The 10,697-nt window shown below is 32.7% G+C and overlaps 1 long non-coding RNA gene across 2 annotated transcripts; it reads right to left on the bottom strand.

Annotated features, from left to right (window-relative positions):
- Positions 1-2,819: 2,819 nt before the first annotated feature.
- LOC141599259 (uncharacterized) lies at positions 2,820-5,675 on the bottom strand. Of its 2 annotated transcripts, none has more exons than XR_012523784.1 (7): positions 5,471-5,675; positions 5,313-5,349; positions 3,771-4,047; positions 3,564-3,677; positions 3,374-3,458; positions 3,220-3,285; positions 2,820-3,120 (listed from the first exon to the last, which is right to left on the bottom strand). It is a non-coding gene; the product is annotated as an uncharacterized LOC141599259 (long non-coding RNA). The 2 variants fall into 2 exon arrangements; XR_012523785.1 differs by having other exon boundaries at positions 3,570-3,677; positions 5,471-5,665.
- Between the last annotated feature and the right edge of the window lie 5,022 nt (positions 5,676-10,697).

Here is a 10,697-nt window from a genome sequence, read left to right as displayed (position 1 = left end):
GAAGGAGGAGGTTGAGCCGTGGGTGACGGGTGGTGGCCGGGTTGGGTGGTGGTCAGCCGGAGGTGTGGAAGAGGGAGTGGGTATTTTTTTGGTTTTTTTTTGTTGATTTGGTTTTTTTTTGGTTTTGTGAGAATGAGAGGGAAATGAGAGTGAATGAGAGAGAAGTGAGAGGATGAATTATGAGGAAGTGAGAAGGGAGAATTAGAAGGAGGATGGAGTTATACAAATTAGGATGGAGTTGTACATGGATTAGGAAGGGAGATTAGGGAGGGAGATTTATGACCATCCATTGAGATGTAATCTCATCCCTCCATCCCTTCCATCCAAAGGCCCTTATAAGGACTTAGGGACTCAATGGATGTAAGGGCCTTATAAGAATCGCTTTATATATATATATATATATATATATATATATATATATATATATATATATATATATATATATATATATATATATATATATATATATAGAGAGAGAGAGAGAGAGAGGCAGGATCCGGTGAGAACGATCATTCGGTGCAAACGGTGAGAACGAACTACAACCACAAGATTTAAAACAATTGTACGGCTGATATTACTGTCGGAAACAAATAAAAACCCAAAACAAACGACCTTACCAAACGTTTTCCCTTCTCTCTCTACCTTAACCTTCTCTCACTAAATCACAGAAAAAAAAACCCACGAAAATTCCAGAAAAAATTGCGATTAACAGTAAATAGCGCCACAAAATCACCGAATTGGTCTTAATCAATACAAATTGTTCGAGGAATTGATGTACGTCTCATAAATTTTTTAACTTTTACCACATAATTGATGTATGTACAGGTCAATTTGTGCCGTTTTGATTTTAAAGGTTTTCGTTTTTGTTTTTCTTGTCTTGATTTGTAGGGATTTAATGGAAATCGAAGGATCTAGTGTTGTGGGTGATCCTACTGATTCAATTGTTCCAGCTGCTAGTAATGACATCGCACAGACATCTTCTGAATTCGGTATGAATATATTTTAAATTGATATGACATTATCATTCAAGGTTTGTTTTTTATCGTCTTCTAATTGTTGGGAATCAGTGTATCTAGTGAAGTAATTGTTAAGAATCAGTGATAAATAAAGCAGATGATACATAGTATTGAAGGTTTCTGCTGTTGTTTTTTTAAATTTATTTAATGTATTAGTAATATAATTCATGCTTATTAGTCCTCAGATAAAAGCAGATGATAACTTAGCCCCTCTTGTTTGTTATGTTTGATTGGTGTATTTGGCAATATAATTGATGCGTGTCAGTTTTAAGATGGCGTATCTAGTAATATAATTGATGCTTTCCAGTTTTAAGACAAATTTAAATGATGAATATGACCTGTTGCATGTCTTCCGAATTTGATTAATGTATCCAACAATCACATATAGGTACCTATATATAAGATGAATTATACCTACCGTGCATATATTAAGATAGTTTAGTCATTGGGTACATAAAAGGGAACAATGTCATGCTTCTGTGTGTTAAAATCATAATACATGTTTCTAGCCACTATTATATTTGCAAAATACACATCGTAGCACATAACAAAACTAGAATTTGTAAAAACGTAGCTAGAAGCTAATTAAACGTAACTAGAACACGTTAAAGCGTACTTAGTTGCTAAATAGAACCTTAAGTATATAATAAATTAATGAATCTCACAGAATGCCACCAAAATAGTTATTACCACTTCTTTGTGTTGAAATCATATTCTTATCAAATGTATCAGTGATTAATGAATTTTGGTAATCTAATTGATGTGAATTAGTTCCGACACAAATTTAAACAATGAAGAGTCACATATTTTTTCCGTAATTGATTAGTGTATCTAGCAATATAATCGATGTGTTTCAGTTTTAACGGTTTCCGCTGATTCATTTACTGTTATAATGTATGCCATATGTTAGTTGTGGACTCACCAATAATTCTAGAAATTTTTTTAGCTCGTAAATTGTGGAGTTGCTGTAAACTATACAGTTGTCCATTTCATCATTTATAATTGCATTGATGAACCTGAATAATTTTTTTTTCATATATACTTGCATTGATGAATCTGATCGAATAAATATGTAGCTTTAAATTTATAAGGCTTTGATGCAGGTTTGAAGAATTGAAGAGTTTGGAGAATTGAAGAGGATAACATAGAGATTGCAGGAACAAAAAGAAATAGATAGAAATTACTGAAATTCAGGATTTTTTTTTATTATATTTTATTTTACAGAAGAACTTTGGATTTTTTAGAATTTGAACATATACAATGTTATTTTATGTTATGTTTTTTACCTATATAATTGGAGCATCTACACGATTATTTTGTGTAACTACATAAGGCAAATAGTGTATCTACTAGAATTACATATGGAATGCACATTGTGGTCATAGTTTCATGAGCACAAACAATTTGTGAAGGCTGAAAACATACAGATTGTAGTCCTATGCCATCTGGATTAAAGGGCATGTCTGTAAACACACCGGATCAAAAGGCGTATCTGGATTAAAGGGTTTGTCTCAAACTTGCGTTTGTGAAACTCTTGTGTCATCTCAATCATCCGTGACATAGAGATTGTAGTCCGTAAGCTGCAGCATCATAAAGCTTTAATTGGCGTTAATTAGTCGAAGACGTATTATCACCTTAATTAATTAGTCGAAGACGTATTATCACCTTAATTCAATGCTTCAGTTATTTACATACTAGCTTAGTATGCTAAATTTTATATCAATTGGAGATAGCCTCGCACACACAAGCCATATAACTTCAGAGACTTCGTGTAAATCCAACCAAAAAATAAGGAAGACGGAATTAGGAACCACTGACTTCATTGCGCATTGCAAACTTAAGAGACTTGGGTTAATTCTCCAAAATGATTTCTAGCAAATTGAAATAAAAGTCATTTCATGCGACACAACTATTGAACGAGTTCGGATTACGTACATCATTACACCCCTAAACGAAATCATTACAACACAACCCTAACTAAACAGTCCTATCTGACACCATCACACATTCCGACAAAAGACAATCGGACTCCTTGCTTGATTGCTTGCAGCCACACGCTTTGCTTCTGTCTGCCAGTGCACACTTCCACATTGACTCAAAAAATCTACACGGCAGATATGTGAACAGAAATATAAGGCTATAGTTTGAGTGATTTTATACAGAAAAAACATGAACATGGGGAAACAAAATGTAAAGTTCATACCTTTCTCTTTTTTTCTTGCCATCGTAACAAGGTGACCGCAACTGTATTTCTATATACAGCCATAGCCTGAGTATCGATATTGATATTTTTAATGATGTCCACCAATTATGAAGAACGCCAAAAGTAACAAATATTCAATAAAAATGGAATAAACCTTGTAATTGTTCTTAGCTTCCCGCTGAGATATGTCACGACCAGCTTCTAATAACCACTTGAGCACATACAGACCGCAATCATGCCTTCACGAGCATAACAAAAAGAAAAAAAATAAAAAGTCTGGACGACATTACTAAAGAAACATCATGGTTTGTAAATTCAAGCAACAAGGAATAAAAGAGATGTACTTATACGTTTGTCTGTTGAGGAACATCATGGTTTGTAAATTCAACTAGAGGAACACCTACAAAGTGCTTGTACCCTCCTCCCATATAGCATAAAATCTGGACGACATTACTAACCTACAAAAAAGGACAGTAAATTTAACCTTTAAGATTTAGAGTAAAACGAAAGGATATATCTAAAAAAAGAAGATAGTATCTAATATTGTGTACCACTCCGGCAACAAGCTCGATGTCAGCCTGGGAATCCTTAGCACGCAACAAGTTCAGAACATAGTTCTTCTTCATCTCCAAGTCACACACGCAAAGAAACCAGTGATCTTTTTCTGAAATATGTAGTTAAGACTCATCCTTGTCTTTAAAACCGGGTAATGTCCCTTTGAGGCAGATACGTCTTGTTGTTTACTTGTGCCAGCTACGTCTTAATGTTTACTTGTGCCATCTACGTCTAAAGCCAACTTGTCTGATCTGGTCCCCTTCATGGTTACACCTGTAAATAGAAAAACGTAGCTGGTCATATTATTAATGTATCCCACAATCACATACATGGACCTACGTATATGAAAAATTGTACATACTATGCAAAATTAAGAAAGTTCGTATTCTTTAAGGAGGTCAGGTGTAATGATCATAGAATCCAGTATGATGTGGGACAATAAATAAAAAAGGAAAGCGTGCATCCACAACACACAACTTCAGTGCTCACCTACATATCACTCCACACCCTTATATAGAAAAATAATAAACCATTAATGATGCCCAATATATAATTCCTAGAGTGCAATTGAACATGTTTGCTAACCCTTATAAAGTTACCCTGAAACTGATAAGAATATGTTATTTCACTACCCCCATAAAAACGGACCTGGAATTTAATTAGGTGTAACTAGAACACGTTTAAATACACCTGGTGGCTACAGAGCTCCTTGGGTGTGTAAAATTAGTGAATCTCATGAAATGCCATGAAAAAACAAAGATATTACCACAGTTAAATGCAGCTCAAGAGTATAATCATACAATATCGTCACATTTTCTAAACCACGTAGTATAAACAAGCAAAGCGTGCATCTACAAAACTCAGCTTCAGTAAGCTCAACTGAGTGGGAACAAATGCAAAATACTTTTACAATGAATGTCAATGAATGTCTTCTTTTCTTTATTTCAATTTGTGAACAAATCTCTGAGACAAAGGGATACATGAATAAAGGTAGACACATGATTCGGATGAAGAAAGTACTACACAATTACTCCATTTGATTATATTTTTATGAGACCTAATGAGATTACCTCAAACATCGTACAAATAGATGCACATACTTTTAGTCAGCCGGCACAAAACAATTTAGGATAATAGCTGCTGGTATATTTGCAGAAGACATATCGTAGCACAACACAAAACCAGGAACGTACCTAGTAGTTGACTAAACGTAACTAGAATCCTTTAGAACGTACCTAGCTGCTATAGAGCCCTTAAAATAGATATTACTACATTTTTTTGTTGAAAAAGCTTACAAAGGAACAAAAATCTACAAAATTTGTATGCATTTCACACAATCTCTACCATTCCTATCTTTATTTACCGGCTACATCGCACATAAAAATTTGGACTCCAAATCATACTCCACGGTGCACTGTCTATGTCTATTCAAATTCTTAATATATCTAGATGAGTATAATAATTTATCTACAACTTAATTACTCCATTAGATCCTATTATATGCGAAAAATTAACGAAGTACAAAAAAATAGGGTTACCTGATTAACGAATACTCAAGTAGCAAACAAATTGATCCTGCACAAGGTGAATTCAAGTATGAGGAAGAAAATAAAGTAGATAGTTGAGGTCGAAATCATAAAATTGGACGAAATCGAGTAGAATGATTGAAAATCAAGCTCAAACAGAAACAAATTACCTGCGAAAATGAGAAAAAACTTGTTCAAAAATGGAAGCTAGACTGAAGAATTGCAGTAGAATGATCGTCGTTCTACATCACAATCATTCGATTCATTGGAATTTTGACGAACGATTGAATTAGGGTAAATTAATTTTGGGGGAATTAATTTGGGAAAATCTTATTTTGGGGGAAAAGGTATAGAAATGAAAATGCAGGAAAAAAATGAGAGGAGAGAGACAGAGATTTGATTTATAAGCGTCAAAGGTATATGGGTCGTTAGTCGTTTGTGTTATTTTCGGCCGTTCAATTTGTTTCAATCCAATGGTTCTAGTTCGTTCTCACCGTTTTTACCGAAATTTAGTGTTATTTCTCACCGATCCTAAATCTATATATATATATATATATATATATATATATATATATATATATATTGATTTATTTACTATTATTATTATTATATTTTTATATTTATTATATTACTATTATATTTATTATTAATTAATTCGTATTGTTTATATTATTATATTTATATTTATATTTAATATATTAATTTATGCCCGTGGATATTAAATAATCATAAATTATCTTTAAAAATTATTATCGCTTTTAAAAGATATTCATACTTTATACTTTTGTTGAATTGTGGATCTAAAAAAATTAATTTGAAATTAAACATACCCATTGCAAATAAAATAAATGTAACTTTCCAATTATTTATTTTTGTAAATTAATGAAAAAGTACTAATTTGTCGCAACCATCCTGGCCATTTATTGCGCACAATTAATGAATTTAATCCGTCATCAACTGATTAGTTTTGGAAAAAAGGACAATAAAAGTGAAAAAGAGAAAGTATTTTCTAACGGTCAACCAAACTCTCATACTAGCAAATCGATTAGTCAACTCTACTAAAAATCTTAAATACAACAACAATATCATAGCCTTAATTTCAAAATGATTTGGTGTTGACTGACATGAATCATCTTTAAAACCGTTCATGAGTGATCCCCCCAAAATACGAAAATATAAAAAAGGAAAAGGGTCAATTAGGTAAAGTGCTAACTACTGTAATTTTTAGCGAGTAGTCGAGTAAGTGTTACCATTCCCGAAAATTTGAATCAATAATCCATTATCTTATTATTCACAAACAATTCAACTCCATTTTATAGAAATACTAGTATGAATCCCGTGCATGTATGCACGGTATATATAGATCATTTATTTTATAATAACATTTTATTTATAGATTTTAAATTGACAAATAATTAATTTTTCATATTTTAATATGAAAATAAAAAAATAAAATGGAAAATTAATCAAAAGAATTGAGTATAGTCATGAAATATGTATTTTAATGAAACTTTTTTACAACATACTCCGTAAAAAATACATAATTCTAATTTATAAATTTTTTCAAATAGCTTTAATGAATTTTATTTTCACGAAATTAATAATATCAGTTCATAATTTTTTTATACTAATTAAGTACATGTTAATGTTTTTTATATGAAACTAATAATATCAATTTAAAATTTTTTCATGTACAAATTTTTAGATTTATATACCAGTTTTTTTTTTTTTTTAATCAAATAAATATAATTTAGTTCAAAAAATATTATAGTGATTAAAAGATTATATGTTAATTAAAAAATAATTTAATAAAAAAAACTTGTTTTCTTATTTTAGCAGATTATTCTCTCAGTATATAAGAGGATAGAATACAATTTATACAAAGAACTAAAAAAAGCGAATAAACTATATTGTACATTTGTATCCGTTACAATTGCAAATCACATTATCACAACCATAAACACGATATAACCACTCCATCTAGACATCGAGCTTGTCAATCTTCTCACCTTCTTCCAGTGCAACATAATCTCCATTTACATTTGACGCGTCAGAACAATCGTCGAAGGATGAAATGTCGATGCTCTCACCGTGATACGTCTTACATACAAAGTACAACATAGTCGGGACGACCCAACAGTATATAATTACCAAAGGGTTCAATACCATGCTAGTAATTCCATACACAATTTTCGGCCCGAGTCCAATGTTACTCTTAATCCCAACTAATTGTTGCGCTAATACGTAAATTGGCGTAGAACAAAGAAATAACACTATCGATATCGCAATTGCACGTTCATAATTACCTTTCATCAATTGCTTACTCCTTTCCATGGCTTCCGGCCCGCTAATATCTTCGATTACCGTAAGAACATTAGCTAATTGCATACAAATAATCATATATATTTCTCCGCTAACGACTAATATAACGATGATGATTTTTAAAATCCATGTCTTAAATTGTACATCGCTTGATGTCGAGGAGAAACCGAATATCATTCCAAAATCGCTTGCGAGTATACCAATTGTAATAACAAATTCGTACACGAATATCGTAATCATGTACTTCACCATTACGATAGCAAGTCGTCCTCGAACTTTGAGGGCAACACTTAGCGCCTTTTGGAAGGTAATATCTTTGCCAGTGTATATACAACCGGTTGAATATATCACCGCGGCAATGGAAAAAGAGAAAAGTGGTTGTATCGCAATTATACATATCGATCCTAAACAAAAATATATAATCAACTTAGAAGAAAATAAATTAAAATCCTCGCTTGAGGTCGATGAATTATAGTCAACGGCGCTGATTAACTTGAGAATTACAAAAATTGCAAGAATGAGAAAGTTGAAAGGTAAAATGAAGGCAAGAGCTATCTTACTAAAGAGTTTAGGGTGTGATAAAATGATTTTGATTGATTTTATGATGATATTAATGAAACCTAGGACTTGAACTTGCTCTTGTTCCTTGTCCATAGCTTTACAATTGTTTTTTTTTTTTTTTTTAGTTTTAGTTGAGGAAATAAAATTTATGGATTGCAAATTAAAATTTGGGGTGAAAGCTCTTAGATAATATAATGAAATTTAGTTGTTTAAAGTCCTCCATTGACTAGTATACTTCTTGTTTAACTTGTTTTGGCACATAAAACCAAAGACTTGTATTAACTTCGTAATAAAATGAGACCGTGTTTTGGAGGATTAATGAGTTTCAATACTTGTATTGAAAATTTTCCGAGCTCAACTGAATTATATTAATTAATCTTATAAAATTTTAGCTGAATTGAAATGAAATAAAGAACAAAAAGATTGAATTGAACTTATGGACCTGAACAAAATTAAACGAAATAGTATGAACTAAACTGAAATTAAGTAAAAATAAAATGGAGCCCAAAAAAATATTTTGAAAAAACAAAAAAAAGAACTCCACAAATTTGTTTTGACTTAGCCTAAAATGGAAACCGCAATAAAAAGAGGGATTATGACTTCCTGACGTAGAGCGGTAGAGAGTTGGATAAAATAGGACAGTTAGCCAGGACTTGACATAACATTCCATAAAATTTAGGATACAGGATATATTATTTAAATTTAATAAAATATACACCGTATATTTTATAGTTGATATTAAATTTAAATAATTTAAGGTAAAAATTGACTTTGACTATAACTTATTCTCATTTTTCTGTCAAATCCGTTTTATAATCAATCTCTTTCGACATCTCATTCCTCGTTTATAGGTATCCGACAAATTTAGGCGTGTTCGCGTGTGTCTGATGAGTGTCGTGTCCTACACGGTATCGGACACGGGACGGGTCACGGCTGGTTAGGAGGAGTGTCCGCGTTACCTAGACAATTAGTACTCTCGTTATCCCAGTGAATATTTTACATTTGCTTTATTTTATGAGAGGAAAATAAAGCAAATGTAAAATATTGACTGAGACGGATGGACTATATACTTTTCGTTAATAGGAACGTATCAATAAGTCTCTCTTGTAACAAGCATATCCGCCACAAACTTGCGACATGTCAAGTACTACTCATGTGGGTAGATAAGACAAAAAAGATTGCTACTCCTAGACACTTTGCTTTTCTCTTATCCATTCCATATGGTAGTACTTGACCCGTCGCAAACTTGCGACGAATATTCCCGTCACAAACGAGAATTTGTGGGAACGTATAATCTGAAATGAAAAATCTTTTTCTACGTACAAGACCAATTCAGCTAATCAATTCTCCGTGAACACCAAACTTGAATCTTCTTTGGAGAAAACACTTCATTTTCAATTTCCTTCGTGAAGTATAAATATCTAATTTAATGTCCATGGATAAACTCAATCGCAAAGCATTTTAATTAGACGTGTCAAACAGGTCAATTTGGGTTGGGTTCAGGTGAGACTAATTCATATCGTGTCAGCTTAGGCTTGTCATATTGTCGGGTTAATTCGGGTCGTATTTGATCGTTTCGGGTATGTTGGTCGGGTTAAGCGCGCCGAGTTATTTAAGATTCGAGTCATTTTCAAGTCAATTGATTTTTTATTTATAAAGAACAATATTAAGTATGTTTTTAAATAAATTAGTCATTTCATTTTTTTTGTTCAATTAGAATTATGTTTTCTCAGGTCAGTTTCGGGTCCCAAAACTTGGATCATGTACATGTCGGTTCGGTCAAGTCTGGTCACATCAAGGATTGGGGTTTGGGCCAAATTCGCTCTTGGGCCAGCCTTTTCGGGTCGGGTTAATTGGTCGAGTTAGTTTTGCCAGCGCTAATTTTAACTAATGATTTGTCGCTTTGCTCATTTTCAGCCGTCTGTGTAACTTTTTTTAAATACCTTTGTTAGGGTGCAAATCCTTGTCCCACATCGATAGAATAAAGATGGAAGATCATCTTTACAAGTGTCTAACAAATATAATAGTACGAGGCTTTTGGGAAGCAGCCCAAAAATAAATCCATGAGAGCTTGGCCCAAAGCGGATAATATCGTACTATTATAGGCTGTGGACACAGATGCAGCAAAGGCCCAACACGGGATATTCACGCTTCCACACAATACCCTTCGGTGTATTTGGATGAAAATTGGGGAGTGGAAGGGGTGAAGGGAACGAAAAGGGAGCGGCGGGAGAATGGTCAATCTTTTGATTTCCTTTAAGGATGGAGAATGGATCTTTCCAAATTTCTCCCCCTCCATTTCCCTCCTACTACGTCTATACCTCCAGTTCTATAATAAGCTTGTACAACCACTATATATTTATCCGAACTTTTGTGTAATTTTTTTTTTAAGTGTGTGAGTTCAAATACTTTACAATATATTTCAGATTCTTTAAAACAAAACTCAAAAACTTTAGTTTAGAGCTCGGATTCTACACCACCAAGTTGTAATACAACACAAAACCAACCCAACCC

This window comes from Silene latifolia, chromosome 9 (genome assembly GCF_048544455.1).
Source record: "Silene latifolia isolate original U9 population chromosome 9, ASM4854445v1, whole genome shotgun sequence".
NCBI lineage: Eukaryota > Viridiplantae > Streptophyta > Magnoliopsida > Caryophyllales > Caryophyllaceae > Silene > Silene latifolia.
This window is presented reverse-complemented; position numbering and strand designations above follow the sequence as displayed.